The sequence below is a fragment of the Berghia stephanieae genome, chromosome 15, assembly GCF_034508935.2.
Source record: "Berghia stephanieae isolate SIO BIC M18660-M18661 chromosome 15, UCSD_Bste_1.3, whole genome shotgun sequence".
Classification (NCBI taxonomy): Eukaryota; Metazoa; Mollusca; class Gastropoda; order Nudibranchia; family Aeolidiidae; genus Berghia; species Berghia stephanieae.
In genome coordinates this window covers 10,746,689-10,765,004 of record NC_088374.1, presented here as the reverse complement: position 1 = coordinate 10,765,004, position 18,316 = coordinate 10,746,689, and positions in this window count along the sequence as shown.

Sequence of the window (18,316 nt, the reverse complement as noted above, 5' to 3'; positions counted from 1 at the left end):
GAACTGTATTAACCTGACTATAAACGTTTATGGAAACACGCAGTTTTGTGTGTTGGTCCGTTATACTTCCGGATGGCAATGTTATGAGCTTCTTAGCCAGGCGCATACTATCTATATACGGCAGATTCTTAAGGATTACGGGACGTAAAAGAGCGTCAAGAAAGACAAACTTGGGATCCAACTGACACGGCATCCTCCGCCTGGCTGAGAGAGAGAGGGGGGAGAGAGAGAGAGTAGGAGAGAAAGAAAAAAGAGAGCTAGAGAGAGAAATAGAGAGAGAAAGAAAGAAGGAAAGAAAGCAAGACATACAGAGAGAGAGAGAAAGAGAGAGAGAGAGAGAGAGAGAGAGAGAAAGAGAGAGAGAGAGAGAGAGAGAAAGAGAGAGAGAGAGAGAGAGAGAGAGAGGGGGGGGGGGGAAGAGGGAGATAGATAGATAGATAGATAGATAGATAGAGAGAAAAAAAGAAAGAAAGAGAGAGAGAGAGAGAGAGAGAGAGAGAGAGAGAGAGAGAGAGAACGAGTAGTTACACGAGCCACTTAGTCATCCAGCAAATAATTTACAAAAATAATATTATAGTTTCCAAACAAATAGTAACGTGACGTTGAATGTAAACTTCAATTTAATTACAAAAACAGATCAAATGAACGTTTCGGGTTTCCCCTTTATCAACAAAACAGGATGAATGAAACACTACAGATGTAGTGTTTCACCACTGTAGTGTTTCATTCATCCTGTTTTGTTGATAAAGGGGAAACCCGAAACGTTCATTTGATCTGTTTTTGTAACTAAATTGAAGTTTACATTCAACGTCACGTTATTATTTATTTCTTCGAGCTTCGAGCAGCAACATGTACATCTGGTTTCCAAACATAGTGATTGTCATCACTGGAACACCCCGGTGAAAATATCGATGAAACAATTTCATTTCAATTTGTTTTGGATTAAAAGTAATGGATATTATCAAGTTCTTGTGACTGGTCCAACTGACACGGCACCCTCCGCCTGGTTGAGAGAGAGGGAAAGAGAGAGAGAGAGTTAGAGAGAAAGAGAAAGAAGAGGGAGAGAGAAAGAGAGAAAGAAAAAAAAAGAGAGAGAGAGTAAGAGAGAAAGAGAGAAAGAAAAGTGTGTGTGTGTGTGAGAGAGAGAGAGAGAGATAGAGATAGAGAGAGAGAGAGAACGAGAGAGGGAGAGAGAGTAAGAGAGACAAAAAGAGAAAGAAAAGAGAGAGGGAGAGAGAGTAAGAGAGAAAGAGAGAAAGAAAAGTGTGTGTGTGTGTGTGTGTGTGTGTGTGAGAGAGAGAATGAAAAGGGAGAGGGATAGAGAGAGAGAGAGAGAGAGAGAGAGAGAGAGAGAGAGAGAGAGAAAGAGAGAGAGAATGAAAAGAGAGAGGGAGAGAGAGAGAGAGAGTGAGAGAGAGAGAGAGAGAAAGAGAGAGAGAGAGAAACAAAGAGAAAGAGAGAGAGAGAGAGAGAGAGAGAGGGGGGGGGGGGGGTTGGATTTCAGACTTAGTGGTTGTCATTTGAGAAATCGATGGAATAATTTCATTTCAATTTGTGTAGGGATTAAAAGACATGGAAATAACGTCTTTGTGCCTGATCCTTTCTAAACGGTACACAGACGGGGTGACCTCTTAGTGATTTCATTCAATCCTAAGTCGTTCTTTTGAAGTTTGAACTGAAAAAATAGCATTGATTTAGGCGTGAGTGAAAGGGAGAGGGAGAAAGAAAGAGAGAGAGAGAGAGAGAGAGAGAGAGAGAGAGAGAGAGAGAGAGAGAGAGAGAGGGGGGGGGGGGGGGGGGAGGAGAATTTGGTTGCTGTTACTTTTACTCAAATCTCATAAATACCCAACACATAAATTGAATTTTTAAACTCAAATTTAAGCGCACAACGTGCATCCTACATTATTTTGTAGATCAAAACAAGCGTTAAAAAACAGCATGATATTATTGTAAATAAAACATGTATTTTCTATAAATATTGTAGACGTTTAAAAATAACAATTCTGAGTCAGAAAAATGTTGACTGTATCGTAACGAATCTGACGATTTTCCTTTAGGTAATGAGATTAGCGGAAGAGTAGCGTCCCTTGATTGGACGACACCCATAGTCTGTGACGTCACCGGCGGAAAAGTTATGAGAGAGAACGTCATGTTGGTTGTGCGCATGCGTCTCTCGTCCTTGCTTCCGGTCCTCGCAGACGAGAGACGCATGCGCACAACCGATATGACGTTCTCTCTCTAATAACTTTTCCGCCGGTGACATCACAGACTATGGGTGACGTCCAATCAAGGGACGCTACTCTTCCGCTAATCTCATTCCCTATAGTTGGTAAGGAGAGGGTTAAGTGGATAATGCGCTATATAGAAGCTCGAGTTTATTTTTCTTTCTTTATACAAAGTTAAAGGGAACCCTACTTCCTTGTACTATTAAAGCTCTTAAGGTCGCGAACGAGATAATATTGGGTCTTGGAATCTCATTCTGGTGTTTGTTTACATTTGGACAATGGGGTGTTTGATGATGTCACAGTAAAGGTTGTTCACAATTATCTTATTAAATTTTATTTTAATAAGAACTGAATTCATCTCACTCCAGTTATATTTCGGTAGGCTTAGATAAACTTTACCTTCTAATATTAGATCGTCTTTCCTTTTATAGCCTTCCCTCGAATTAATTTCTAATTAGTGAATACTTTTCGTTCTACATTCTGTCACGTAGCCACTTATTATAAAAGCTGATAGGTCTAACATTCGACACTCACTTTCTCTCCACAATCTATGCCGGACGGCCAGTCGTTCTATTCCTATATATATACTGGAAGATTTTTATCTTTTGGGACTTTGTAGATATTATATCTACACCATTAAGACGCCGGAGCTTTTAACTTTGATTGTATAATCTTCAAGGATCAAACCCAAGCCCGCTGTCAAAGGACTACACAATAACTTCTTATCAATTGCCTGGAAGTGGAATTTTACGAGTCCAATCCTGTTATCAGAGGAATAGATCATCCAAGCCCATCAACTGCCTGGAAACGTAAACTTACGAACCTGACATATTATCATAAGTTACGTAAAATATTCATATCTCTATTTGTAACTGCCACGATCACTGTTTATCTCTTTTAATTAAATTTCATCATTATTTTTATTTCATTGTAAACAAATCGTTAATTGTTTTTCATTTACAGTAACTAGTAAATTCTGGGGCCTCATTCTATATATATCTTTATGCATAGTCGAGTAGCTCTTTACTCACTTGAGACCATGACAGATGAGGTCTTGAAACAGGATGCTCCACAAGGGGGGTCGGTTTTTATCTTTAAAAATTTTTTTGGATGTTTGGGGTGGGGGAGGGGGGGGGGGGGGTTGTTTTTTTTTGGTGTGTTTTTGGTTTGATTTTTTTATTTTTTATTTTTTTTTGGTCGGCTTTTTCTATTGACTGTGAGTTTGCAAGTAAAAAGGAGTGAGGTGAGTAGAAAAGTGAGAAAAGACGATAGAGAATAAAAATCTTTGGGGCTCGAACCTACGTCCTTACTGGTACGGCAACTCTGCATGTTCGGATAGAGGGCAGCAATATTTTCAGAGCTATCCACCACTCCAGCAAGTGTCTGACAATAGCGCTACGCTCTCACCGGCTGGGTCGTGGGTTCGAGCCCCCATCGCCGCCGCCAATTTTTCTTTTTAAAATTCTCTATTGTCTTCTGTCACTTCCCGACTCAATTTATTCCTTGTTGTTATCAACATAAGTGCCTGCTCCACGCAGTTTTATGAATATCATAATATATATATATATATATCTATATATATATATATATATCTATATATATATATATATATATATATATATATATATATATATATGAGTGTTGGTGGGTACTTGTAAGTACGAAAGTGCTCGATAATGGTGGTTAGAGCTAATATATAATGTAAATTTTCACTCACATTTTTTTGGCCGAGACGACTCGTTTCTGTGTTTTTTACACTTCTTCAGTCGGCGTTGCAATGATGATTCGACATTGTAATGTCCGTAGAAAACTCCAAACTAAAGTTGTTTCGTTGTGCAGTGGTGATTAGTTTTGATCCCGACCCCATTATACCCCCCTCTTCCCCCCTCTTCCCCCCCCCCCCCCGCCGCCGCAACCACATTCCACTACAATATCACACACACATGTACACACAACACACAACACACAACACACCTACACGCATACACACACATACACCCACATACACACACACTCATAATATAAACATGAGAGCACATCACAATACACATCAAAACTAATCACCACTACACAACGAAACAACTTTAGTTCGGAGTTTTCTACGGACATTACAATGTCGAATCATCATTGCAACGCCGACTGAAGAAGTGTAAAAAACACAGAAACGAGTCGTCTCGGCCAAAAAAATGTGAGTGAAAATTTACATTATATATATAATAATAATAATAATAATAATAATGATAATAATAATAATAATAATAATAATAATAATAATAATAATAATAATAATAATAATGATAATAAATAATAATAATAATAATAATAATAATAATAATAATAATAATAATATTATTATTATTATTAATAATAATAATAATAAAATTGATATTTTGGGGACATTTTCTGCAAATGCCTGGATAAGGATAGAAAGAAAGAACAGGGTAAACACGGCATTTTATCATTGCAGGGCACAGATTTCACGGCACATCTCTTCACACCCGGCACGATATTTACCCGCTTCACTTCATTCCGTCCTTCGAAAAAAAAAATGGTATTATCTTCTAACAGGCGGCATGTCTCGTACTACATGTTACGTGTTGCTGTTGGTCAGGGACCCTTTGTAAAGCGCTTTGAGCACGTTTAGTGGATGGTGCTCTATATAAAAGCTCAAGTTTTATTTGTTTGTGTTTTTTTTTTCAGAGCCATTCATTAGGCCCATGGAGTTTGAGTTTATCCAGGCTTCTAATAGCGTAAAACGGACAATAGCAATTGCTCGCTATCCTTTGGATAGGACGACAGTCTATCTTCGAGTATACCTATCGGCCCTGAGAGAACCGTCTGCCCAATTACTGCTGGGTGGACAGGTGGGGAGGGGGGGGATGGGGGGGGGGGGGAATCAGAAAGAAATCTTGACCGCTACGGGATCGATCTGGGGTCCCTTTGCGTGTGAATGGAGTGCTCTACCAACTGAGCTATCTGCTCTTCTTATCATCAATGCGCGGCAAATTTCTTCTCCCATCTCTCCACACAAATCAAATCAAATTTGATCTTTTGTAAAGCGTAATATCCACTAAACGTGATCAAAGCGCTTTATAAAGGGTGCCTGGCAAACGACAACACGTGTGGGACGTGACATGACGCCTGTTAGGCGATATTACATGTTTTTTTTTCGGACAAAGACAACGCTTTTAACAGCCAGGTACTCATTTTATACCTACTGAGTACGGTGTGAGAATGTGAGTAAAGAGTCTTTTTCCAAAGACTCAACTACGCACCGAACGAGGCTCGAACCCAAGACCTTCCGATCCGAAAGTGAGTGTCATACCACAAGACCACATAGCCGCACAAGCCCGACACGACAAAACGCCAATACTGCCTGCCGTACTCTGGAAAAAACACAAATTAAAAAATTTGGCCAGAAAATACGTCCTTCAAATATCGATCGATTTAAATGACCCTCATCTCGGCAAAAACTCTCAAACCTGGGACTTAGCGAAATGTTCCTTAAGTCCCGGGTTTGAGAGTTTTTGCCAAGATGAGGGTCATTTAAATCGATCGATATTTGAAGGACGAGTTTTCTGGCCAAATTTTCAAATATGTGTTTTTCCAGAGTAAGTAATGGCAGAATGCCATATTTTCCCGCTTCACTTCATTCTGTAAAATCTCCAAAAAATCTCGGCCATCCAACTGGCTGTCTACGGCTTCTTGATAATAATGCTCCGGGTGGTCGATCTTGTGGCTATGTGGTCTAGTGGTATGACACTCGCTTTCGGATCGGAAGGTTGTGGGTTCGAGTCTCGCGTTCGGCGCATAGTTGAGTCCTTGGAGAAGGCTCTTTACTCACATTCTCTCACCGTACATAGGTGTAAAACGAGTACCTGGCCGTTAACAGCGTTGTCTTTGTCCGAACAAAAATTTGTAATATCGCCTAACAGGCGTCATGTCCCGTTCTAAATGTTACATGTTGCTGTTGGCCAGGGACCCCTTGTAAAGCGCTTTGAGCACGTTTAGTGAATATTGCGCTACATAAAAGCTCAAGTTTAATAATGTCGTCGTCTAGTTAGTGATTTGACACTCGCCTTCGAATCGGAAGATCGTGGGTTCGAGCCCTTGCTCTGAGTGGTGGCTCATAGTTGAATTGAGTCCTTGGAAAAAAGCTCTTTATTCACGTCATTTCACCGTACTTAGGTGTAGAATGAGTACCTGGCCGTTAACAGCGTTGTGTCTGTCAGATAAAAATACAATAATATCGCCTAAAAGGGGTTTCGTCCTGCTTTTTTAAGTGTTGCTGTTGGCTTGAAACACTTTGTAAAACGCCTTGAGCACGTTTTGTGGAAATTTCTCTATATAAATGCTTCAGTTATTTTATTTATTTATTTTTTTTTTAAGTGGAAAAAAAAGGGGGGGGGGGGGGTTCAAATCATTTCGAAAAATTAATGTAATGTCACGTGATCCGAGTGTAACTTTTAACCTTATTTACATTATGCTGGCATAGTTCTGTCGCCAATCTGATGCCAAAAAAGGAAGGTTAGAAATAAATGGTGATCCACTGACTCCAAGCAGCATTATGTGGGGGTGGACTAGGTGATGACAGTCGTGACGTCACTTCCCTCGTAATGACACATAGTAACTGGTTCTAATCCATCGGAACAATGGCGGACGGTATTATCTCCATCACCGCCCTTATGGAATACTTCTCCGACGAGCATAAAAAGTGTGTCCAGAGGAGAAACACATTATAAATCTGATTATGTTTTGACTTTTATACTTTCTGAGCACATGACATGTGAAAATGTTCTAGCCAGAATGAAGAATAAAAAGTACAGAATTTCTTTGTTTAGAACCAAGCTGCTGGTTGCTGGGCGGACGTGACATCAAACTATTGAATCCTATTGAGGGTTAATATAATCTTCACCAAGGAAAAAAAACTCAACCGGGAAACTTTCGGGTCACAATCACAGTGCAATGCTGAAGAAAGAGTAGGACGTGGTGGTGGTGGTGGTGGAAGAGGGGAGGAGCAGGAGTATGACGATGCAGGAGGAGGAGGGGGAAGAGGAGAAGGAGGAAGAAGTGGGGGAGAAGGAGGAGGAGGGGTGGAGGAGGAGGAGGAGGAGGTGAAGGAGGAGGAGGAGGAAATTAGGAGGATAGGAAGAAGAAGAAGAAGAAGAAGAAGAAGAAGAAGAAGAAGAAGAAGAAGAAGAAGAGAAGAAGAAGAAGAACAACAACAACAACAGCAACAACAACAGCAACATCAAGAAGAAGAAGAAGAAGAAGAAGAAGAAGAAGAAGAAGAAGAAGAAGAAGAAGAAGAAGAAGAAGAAGAAGAAGAAGAAGAAGAACAACAACAACAACAACAACAACAACAACAACAGCAACATCAAGAAGAAGAAGAAGAAGAAGAAGAAGAAGAAGAAGAAGAAGAAGAAGAAGAAGAAGAAGAAGAAGAAGAAGAAGAAGAAGAAGAACAACAACAACAACAACAGCAACAACAAGAACAACAACAACAGCATTAACTACCGCAACAAGCAAGAGGCGCACAAGGAGAAGGAGGGAAAAAAACAAGAAGGAAGAAGCCAGTCTTCGAGGTTTGTTCGTTGCAATAGATAATAAAGCCAATAAAGGAAGACCTTGTATGTACATGTTTTTGAAGCAAGGATTATGGGAAATAGGAATTGACAAAAATCATTAACGTCATCATTGGCCAATGGACATTACGCATTGTTCACGTGACTTCTTTCCTGTTTTCTTATTGGCTTTTATATTGTAGACTGTATTATATCTATTTTTATCATTGGTATTGTTTGTGAATTTTTATCGAAATATCGAATTTCTCTCGAATTTGTTGACGTTCTGAAATCATATATATATATATATATATATATATATATATATATATATATATATATATATATATATATATATATATATATATATAGTATATATATATATATATATATATTATATATATATATATATATATATATATATATATGTATATATATTTATATATATGATCTATATACATACATACATAATATATATATATTATATATGTATATATATATATATATATATATATATATTTATATATATATACATATATATATGTGTATACACACACACCACACACACACACACACACACACACACACATATATATATATATATATATATTATATATATATATAAATATAATACGAATTGTTTAGTTTGTATATATACAAAAAAAGAAGGTATATAGCGCAATATCAACTTGTCCCTAGCCAGCGTCAACAACCAATTTTCAGCATCGTAAACATGCCGACATAATACCGTTTTGAGGCGAGGGGTCACATACGTTTTAAAAAGAATTAATTTCCGCCTTATATCCTTCTTTTCTTCCTTTTTCTTATCTTTTTTTTTTTTTTACATTCTTTTTTTTTGTTTTGTTTTGTTTTTGTTGTTGTTTGTTTTACTCTTGCTTTTGTTTGCAATCATCCAATATGGCGGCCAAGTTTCAAATGTCATTTCCGTATGGATCGGGTGAATCAAAACCCCTAAAGAGTCGCTGTAGGGACTGAGACGAAACGCAGATGCATCACGCAAGGAACAGCTCTACAAAATTGATGAGTTTTGTAACCGTTTTGGTCATAGAGGTATGGCTTCTCTCGGATTGCAGCGTCTGCTTCGGTTGTTTGTTTGTTTGTTTGTGTTTATTTTGTTTTGTTTTTTCTTTCAGATTCTGTCGTCTCCTTTGGTTGTATTGTTTATACAATCAGACTCTCGCGTCTTCTTTGTTTATTTGTTTTGTTTCTTCTATCCGATTCTAGCGTCTCCATTGTTTGTTTGTTTCTTTCTTTATTTGCTTGTTTGTTTGTACTGTTTCTTCTATCAGATTCTAACGTCTCATTTGTTTGTTTGTTTATATTGTTTCTTTCAGATTCAAGTCACACGGGTAATTCTTTGTTTGTTTGTTTCATTGTTTGTTTGCTTGTAAGATTGATTGATTGTTTGTATATAATTTTCCTCTTAGATCAAGTCACGTTATTGATTGTTTGTTTGTTTGATGGATTGTTTGGCATGCATATTATCTCTCAGAATGATTTCGCTGTTTTTTCTGTTTGTGTGTAATGTATGTGTCTATTTTAAATTCAATTTTATATTATAATTTATTGTTTGTTTATTCACAAACTTTCTCTCAGACTGAATCAGTTTATTTGTTTTATTTGTCTGTTTGTTTGTTTGTTTGTTTGATCGATTGATTGTCGTGTAAATCTCTAAGAATGATTTCGTTGTTTATCTGCTTCCGTGCAATTTATCTCTCAAATTCAATTCACTATTTTGTTTCTTAAGTCGTTCAGAGCCTGACTGACGTCTTTGGATCGTGAAAATACTAACAAAATAGATGTGAAAAATGGAAAGGCTTCGGATGGGAAGGGTACAGGCACTGGACGCTGAGGTACAAATCCCTTCGTCAGCAAAGCAACCGTCGTTGTTGTGCTGACGAAGGGTTAGTACCCCAAACGTCCATTGTCTGTACCGTTATACGTGTTACGTGTTGCTGTTGTTCAGGGAAGAATCCTTTGTAAAGCGTTTTGAGCACGTTTAGTAGATAATGCGCTACATAAAAGCTCAAGTTTTTTTTATTGTTGTTGTTTTTTTTTATTGGTGTGTAGCCCAAGTGCCCGTTGAGTGCAAAATTTAACTGTCCCGTCGTCAGGGTAGGTGGGGTCAGATTCAAAAGGCCGTTGGTTGGTCAGGGACCCTTTGTAAAGCGCTTTGAGCACGTTTAGTGGATAGTGCGCTATATAAAAGATCAAGTTTTGTTGTTGTTGTTGTTGTTGTTGTTATTTATCTTTTGAACGTGTAATCAGACCTATTTAGTAGCCCAAGTGCATGTCGAGTGCAAATTTAACTCCTACCCCCGTTGGCAGGCTAGGTGGGGTCAAATCATGCTGTCTTTAGAATGCTGTGGATCAGATTCAAAAGGCCGTTGGTCAGGGACCCATTGTAAAGCGCTTTGAGCATGTTTAGTGGATAATGCGCTATATAAAATCTCAAGTTTGTTGTTGTTTTGTTTTTTTCTTTTGTAGGTGTAATCAGACCTATTTAGTAGCCCATGTGCAGGTTGGGTGCAAATTTAACTCTACCCCCGCCGGCAGGATAGGTGAGGTCAGATTCAAAAGGTCCCTGATCCCATTCCAAATCAAGGATGATAAAACACAATCATAATATATGAAAAGGTGGCGAAAAAAAAACCCTTAAAAATTTAAGTAACGAAATAATAGAAGATCCATTAACAGTCAACTACCGTACTCTGGAAAATCACGTATTCAAAAATTTGGCCAGAACACCCGTCCTTCAAATATCGACCGATTTACACTGACCCTCGTCTTGGCAATAAACTCTCAAACCTGGGACTCGCAAAGTCTTTCTTTAAGTCCCAGGTTTGAGAGTTTTTTCTCCCAAAATGAGGGTCATTTAAATCGGTCGATATTTGAAGGATTAGTTTTTTGGCCAAATTTTTAAATATGTGTTTTTCCAGAAAGCCTACAGTTGACTGTTAATGGATCTTCTATTATTTCGCTACTATTTTAAGGGTTTTGTTTTTTTACGCCACCTTTTCATATATTAATGTGATTTTCCATCCTTGTTCTGGAATGGGGAGCTTTTGAATCCGACCCTACCTAACCCTGCCGATGGGGGGTGGGTTCACGTTTCACTTGACGTGTCTAGTTCAAATTACCCCTACGAAGAAGAAATATATTTTGCTGACTAACTAATAGCTAATAGTAGACTTTCATTGAACATTCGATAGGGCTGAAATAACAATAGACCCAATGCGACGCCCAAGGGGAGACAACTCATTTATTATGTATGTCTAGAGAGGTTTTTCACCTGGGGGCAATAAATTAACTCCGGACGAACGAGCGTTTGTCAAGACAATAAATTATTTCGTAAGTCTGTAATATATTTAAAAAAATACATATTAAAAATTTTGTCCAGAAAACTCGACCCATCTTCCCAAAATCTAAAAAATAAAGGATTTGCTTTTTGTTTTTTTTTTCAGTTCTAGACTCTCGCGAAGTCAACCATTTCTGCCATTCTCTGATTTAAAAAACTGCAACCCAAAATACAATTAAAAATATTTTGGCCAGAAAATTTGATCGATCAATATTAATTTGAAGGAAGAATTTACTGGCCAAAATTTTAGAAATATGTTGTTGTTTGTTTTTTAAAAATTAAAAGTGTATCGAAGAATACAAACTTGATTCTTTTCAAACCAGCCAATTTATCGGGTTAAAAAAAAAAAAAAGAAGAAATAATACATTTTAGAAATTTGGCCAGAAACCTCATCCTTCAACTATCGATCAAACCCGTTCTAAAAATAGTTCATTTAGTAGGTGGATTTCCGGTTCAATTTTACAACCAGCATGTCAATATCAAAACTCATTATATATATATAAGCTTACAAATGGATTATGCCGACTGATGAGGTGGGAGCACTGAAACGAATCGTCTTGGCAAGAATAATGTGAGTGAAAATTTACATTTATATATTAGCTCTAACCACCATTATCGAGCACTTTCGTACCTACAAGTACCCACCAACACTCATAAATATATATAATCTCATCAATCTCTGTTCAACCTTTTCAGTTTGACTGCTATTATGTCTGAGTGATAAAAAAAATTACCATATTTTTGTGTGTGAATACTTGGGGAAAATCCTAAAAAATAGGTGGTAAAGAGAGGGTTAACGTGCTCAAAGAGCTTTACACTTTGTCCCAATCTAACAGCAACACTTAGCATTTAGGACGCGACATATTACCTTTTTTCTTTCTTTTTTTTTTTTTTTGCCGGACAGAGACAACGCTGTTAACGGGGGGGGGGTACTCATTTTACACGCGAGTGCGGTGGGAGAATGTGAGTAAAGAGACTTTATCCAAGGGCTCAACTGTACACCGCTCAAAGCGTGACTCGAACCCAGGATCTTCACATCCTAAGACGAGAGTCGTACAACTAGACAATATGACGGTACAACTATACACCACCACACCCTGAGATACCGCATGACTTCCGGCATTTCGAAGTTTCCAGTCCCTATGACATGGTGCAAGCTATCAACAGCATCATTAATTCGACATTTCTACATTTTTAATCTCATCAATCTCTGTTCAACCTTTTCAGTTTGACTGCTATTATGACGTCTGAGTGATTAATACAAATTATATTTTTGTGTTAGTTGAGTGTGAAGATTTGGGGAAAATCCTAAAAAAAATTGGTGGTAAAGAGAGGGTTAACGTGCTCAAATCGCTTTACAAGTTGTCCCAAGCTAACGACAGCACTTAGCGTTTAGAACGATACATATAACCATTTTTTGCTTTTGCCGGACAGAGACAACGATGTTAATTGCCAGGTACTCATTTTACACCTGAGTGAGGTGCACCGCTCAGAGCGTGACTCGAACCCAGAATATTCACATCCTAAGCAAGACGAGCGTCATACCACTAGACCACATAGTCGCACAACAATACACCACCACACTAGACTATAAACGTTCAACGTTACACATAATTTTGTGTGTTGGTCCGTTATACTTCCGGATGGCAATGTTGTGAACTTCTTAGCCAAGCGAATACTATAGATAGAACTAAGATGACGTAACTCAGATCTTTGGTCTTGTTTTTTTGCCATCCGCGTTTATGAGTAATTCTCACTAAACTGTATTAACTAGAATATAAACGTTCAATGTTACAGATAGTTTTGTGTGTTTGTCCGTTATAATTCCGGATGGCAATGCTGTGAGCTTCTTAGCCAAGCGCATACTATCTATACGCCCAGGATTATTTAGCCAATTCATAATAAATATTGAGAAGGACAAGCAAACAACGCCCCCCCCCCCCCACACACACATATACGCACACACAAACCCTGAGAAAACGAACGTAATGGGAATACTGATAATGATGGTAAGGACAAAGATAATTTAGCAAATAATTAAAGATAAAACCAACTTGTACATATATGCAGGTCTGACACCCCAACCCTCTTATGGGCCTAGTTAAACATTTGTGGCGTAGTTGCACACATATGTAAATGCTTATGATCGTATAGATAGTATGCGCTTGGGTAAGAAGCTCACAACATTGCCATCCGGAAGTATAATTGCAAAAAAAAAAAAAACCCAAAAAACACCAACAAACTCTCAAACCTGGGACTTCGCGCGAGACATTTAAATCGATCGATATTTGAAGGACGAGTTTTAAAACATGGGTTTTTCCAGTGTATGGCAGATAAGCGAGTGCCCCACTCACTTTTCTGCACTGACCCCCCCCCCCTTCCCCCCGCTCTCGAACCCCCCCCCCCCCCCCATTACGACAAGAAGGGTAATAAAATGGGTACGATAATATAACTATTAAGCATGTCTCGTGTATCTTTATAGATAACTAGAGTTGTCGCCCCTCTTTTGAAGATTTCATGCAGACGATTTCGAAGTTGTTAATTAGGCTAAAGTAACTGTTATAGAATTTCTCTATGATGTGGTTGCTGTGATTGCTGTGGTTGCTCTGATTGTTGTGGTTGCTGTGATTGTTGTGGTTGCTCTGGTTGCTGTGGTTGTTGCGGTTGTTCTTGCTGCTTCTGTTGTTGTTGTTGTTGTTTTTGTTGTTGTTGTTGCTGTTACACTTTTTTTCTCTGTGCCCCAAAACATCAAATAAATAATAATAGAACAATTTTTTTATTCTAAGCAACATTTTTCTAAATATAGCCTATCCGAATCAATTTGACATAGCAAGGTCACATTTACCACGAATAAAGGTCAAACGCAAAGAGTTCCAGGCTATCGGTAATTTCCCCACAACCTGGTAAAATTGTTACGGTAATTCTCACAGCATATTTTTGTTATTATACCCATAGAGTTATCGCCCCTTGTTTTGGTAATTCCCTGCAGGGATTTTATCAGTTGAAAAGCTGTCATGATGATTTCCCCCCTGTTGTGGTTTGTGTTGTGACTGTCGTTGTGATGAATGTTGTTACTGTTGTTCTTGTAAGTATTGTTATTTTTCTACTCAAAACATACTCAAGATTCAAAAGGTTGTTGGTCAGGGACACTTTGGAAAGCGCGTTGAGCACGTTTAGTTGATATTGTGCTATATAGAAGCCCAACCGTCTTGTTTCTGGGGTTTCTTTTAATGTGTAATCAGACCCAGTAAGTGAATGTTGAGCGCATCTTGAACCCTCCCCGCGTCATGACCTTTTTCTGATACTTTGGAATTCAAGTTGAATTTTTAAACGACCAAGTTCATCACTACATCATACCAGATTCATAAGATGGGTTACATTTATAAGGGAGGAAAGATCAAATCACAACGTGTTCCAGGTTGTTGGTACCGTCAATCGGGAGCTACTAAGGCAACCCGGGGTCACTTAGGCCACCCGGAGTAACTTAGGCCACTTATTGAAAAATAGATGGCTTGTTATAAAAGTTAAAGTAATGGGTGTTTATTACATCTATTAGGTTTTTTTAAAAAATATTTAAAATATAAAAGCTTCTAAAAAGATTCTAACTTTTAAAATAAGCAACCTTTTTTCAGTATGTGGCCCAAGTTACCCCGGGTGGCCTAAGTAGCCGTTAACAGCGTTGACTCTGCGCGGAAAAAAAATGTAACAGGCGTCATGTCTCCTTCTGTATATTATATGTTGCTGCTGGTCAGGGACCCTTTGTAAAGCGCTTTGAGCACGTTTAGTGGATATTACGCTATATAAAAGATCAATTTTTCTTCTTCATTAACATAACAACATTTAAAGAGGACCAGAGATCAAATAGTCACTACCAAAACTATTGATTCCGTGGACGTGCTCTCTTCAGTCGTACTCTGGAAAAAACCCATATTCTGAATTTTGGCCAGAAAACTCGTCCTTCAAAGATCGATCGATTTAAATGAGCCTCATCTAGGTGTAAAAATCGCTCAAACCTGGGACTTTACTAAGTCTTCTTGTAAGTCCCAGGTTTGAGAGTTTTTTGCCAAGATGAGAGTTATTTAAATCGATCGATATGTGAAGGGCGAGTTTTCTGGCCAAATTTTAAAATAATATTATGGGTTTTCCCAGAGTTTGGCAGTGTTGACTTTACTGCTTTTGAATGTCAACTTGTGTTCAGATCTGTTTGCACATTAGAGTTATCTCCCGTGCTATTTAGATAGAAATCAACACCAGACAGACGAGTCTTACACCAGTGTTGGTTGCCACTAGGACTTCATCATGTCCATCATTATCATCGGCATCACCATCATCATCATCATCATCATCATCATAATCATCATCATCATCATTATCATCGGCATCAGCATCATCATCATCATCGTCATCACCATCATCATCATCATCATCATCATCATCATCATCATCATCATCATCATCATCATCATTATCATCATCATCATTATCATCGGCATCATCATCATCATCATCATCATCATCATCATCATCATCATCATCATCATCATCATTATCACCATCATCACCATCATCATCATCACCACCATCATCATTATCACAATCATCATCATCATCATCATCATCATCATCATCATCATCATCATCATCATCATCATCATCATCACCATCATCACCACCATCATCATTATCACAATCATCATCATCATAATCATCATCATCATCATCATCATCATCATCATCATCATCATCATCATCATCATCATCATCATCATCATCATCATCACCATCATCATCATCATTACCATCATCATCATTGGCAACACTCGACAAAAAATAGTCTAAATACACAACTCTCGCATTGTTTTCAACAACCACTTTCCCATTGAAGTTATAAATGGAAATATTTGATGAGTACAAAGAGAGTTGCTTGCCCAGGTCATGTAATGTTGACACACGCACACACACAAACACACACACACACAAACACACACACACACACACGCACACAAACACAAGAGTAGTCATCCCTTGTTTGGTGATTGCAATCACAAGACCATTATATTTCAGCGTATTTAGACAAAGGGACCGAAGTCAAAAAAATAAACAAACCCATTTTACAGGAGAGGCAAAAAGAAAAAAAAAAAAATAAAATAAACGTTTTCTATTATTGGTGATATGCGTCTAGGTAAAATGTTCACAACATCTGCCACTCGGACATAACGTACCAACACACAAAACACTACATGATGTAGCCATAAACGATTTTAGTCTGATTGATAGAATTTAGTGAAAACTAATCATTAAAATGACTCTCTAAAAACGTCATTCCATAGATGTCTTCTAATGTATCAAGTGGCATTTGTTTTGATTTTGTTTTTAAGGGTTTTACGGCGCTTGCAACACATTAAGGTCATATCAGTGCCAGTAAAAGGAAGAAAATGGGATAGTAAAAATTTCTAGAATTAAAATTAAAGCACAAAAGAAAAGGTAAGACAAAAGAAGGGAATTGATTCAAATAGGAAACAGATGTAGCTTCCAAGAGCACACTGTCAAAGTACTTAGTTTGAGATCACCTAAAAGACACAAGCACATGTCCCCACTAAGAGGAATAAACTCAAATGTTTACAAATCATATATAATATAAAGAAAACATAATACCACTGTTTTTCAGTGCATAACTGAGAGTGCATAACTCGCGGAAGCGAGGACGAGAGACGCATGCGCACAACCAACATTCTCTCTAATACCTTTTCCGCCGGTGACGTCACAGACTATGGGTGACGTCCAGTCAAGGGACGCTACTCTTCCGTTAATCTCATTCCCTATAGCGGCACAAAATTATCGACATGCGATCTTTTGTCCTATGACGTCAGCATTTCGATAGAAGACAATATTATTATTATCTTATTTGAGTTATTCCAGGGATAGAAAAACAAACAAGTATAAAAATGTTTTTTTTAAAAAAAAAACACACAAAAAAACAAAAAACAAAACAAAACCAGACAAATCAATAACTAAAACATCGTCATTACGCATGCGTGAAATCGGAGAGGACGTGACATTTTTTTAAAAAAAGTGTTTATTTCAATTTCCTAAAAAAAAAAACAAAACAAAAAAAAACAAAAAACAAGACAAAACCAAAAAAAAAAAAAAACCACCCCAAAGAACAATGTGAAATTGGATCTAAGCTTCAATTTAATGATATACGAAAACAGATAAAAATGGACGTTTCGGGGTTTCTCATTCGTCTGTAGTGTTTCATTTATCATGTTTTGTTGATAAAGGGGAAACCCGAAACGTCCATTTGATCTGTTTTCGTATATTAGATTGAAGCCTACATTCAATTTCACAGTGTTAATTATTTCTTCGATCTTCGAGCAGCAACATTTAGATACATTAAAAAAAAAAAAACTTGAATCTCGAAGGAAAAAAAAAAGAGATAAGTGTTGAATTGTAAGCGTTAATTTATTAGACGAAGACAGATACTATGGACGTTTAGGGTTTCCCCTTTATCAACAAAACACGATGTCGTGTTATCGTGTTTTGTTGATAAAGGGAAAACCCGGAACGACAACAGTATCTGTCTTCGTGTTTTAAATTGAAGCTTACAATACGCTTCAACAGTCGTAACGTCACTTCCGTCCTAATGACGCATGGTAACTTAGTAACACTAGCTCTAAACTATCGGAACAATAGCGGACGCCGTATGAAATATTTTCTCCGGCGAGCATAAAAGCGTATCCAGAGGAAAAAAAAAACAAACAAATAAATTTGATCATGTTTTGACTTTTACACATTCTGATCACAAGGCATATGAAAAGTTTCTAGCCAGCATGAAAAATAAAAAGTAATGATTTTCTTTGTTTAGAACCAAGATGGCCGCCGTTGCTGGGCGGCGTGACATCAGGCTATTGAATCGTATTCAACAGAATTATTTTTTAAAAGTTTCTACCGTCTCAGGGCGCTATGTCATATATAACTTGAACGTTTATTGTCTGGTTAATCCAGTTTAGTGAGAATTACTCATAAAGATGGAAGGCAAAATAACAATAACAAAGATCCGAGTGACGTCAACTTCATTCTATCTATAATAGCTAAAGTGGAGATATATACTTGATTTGAAATTATATTCATACGAAGTACAATATAGA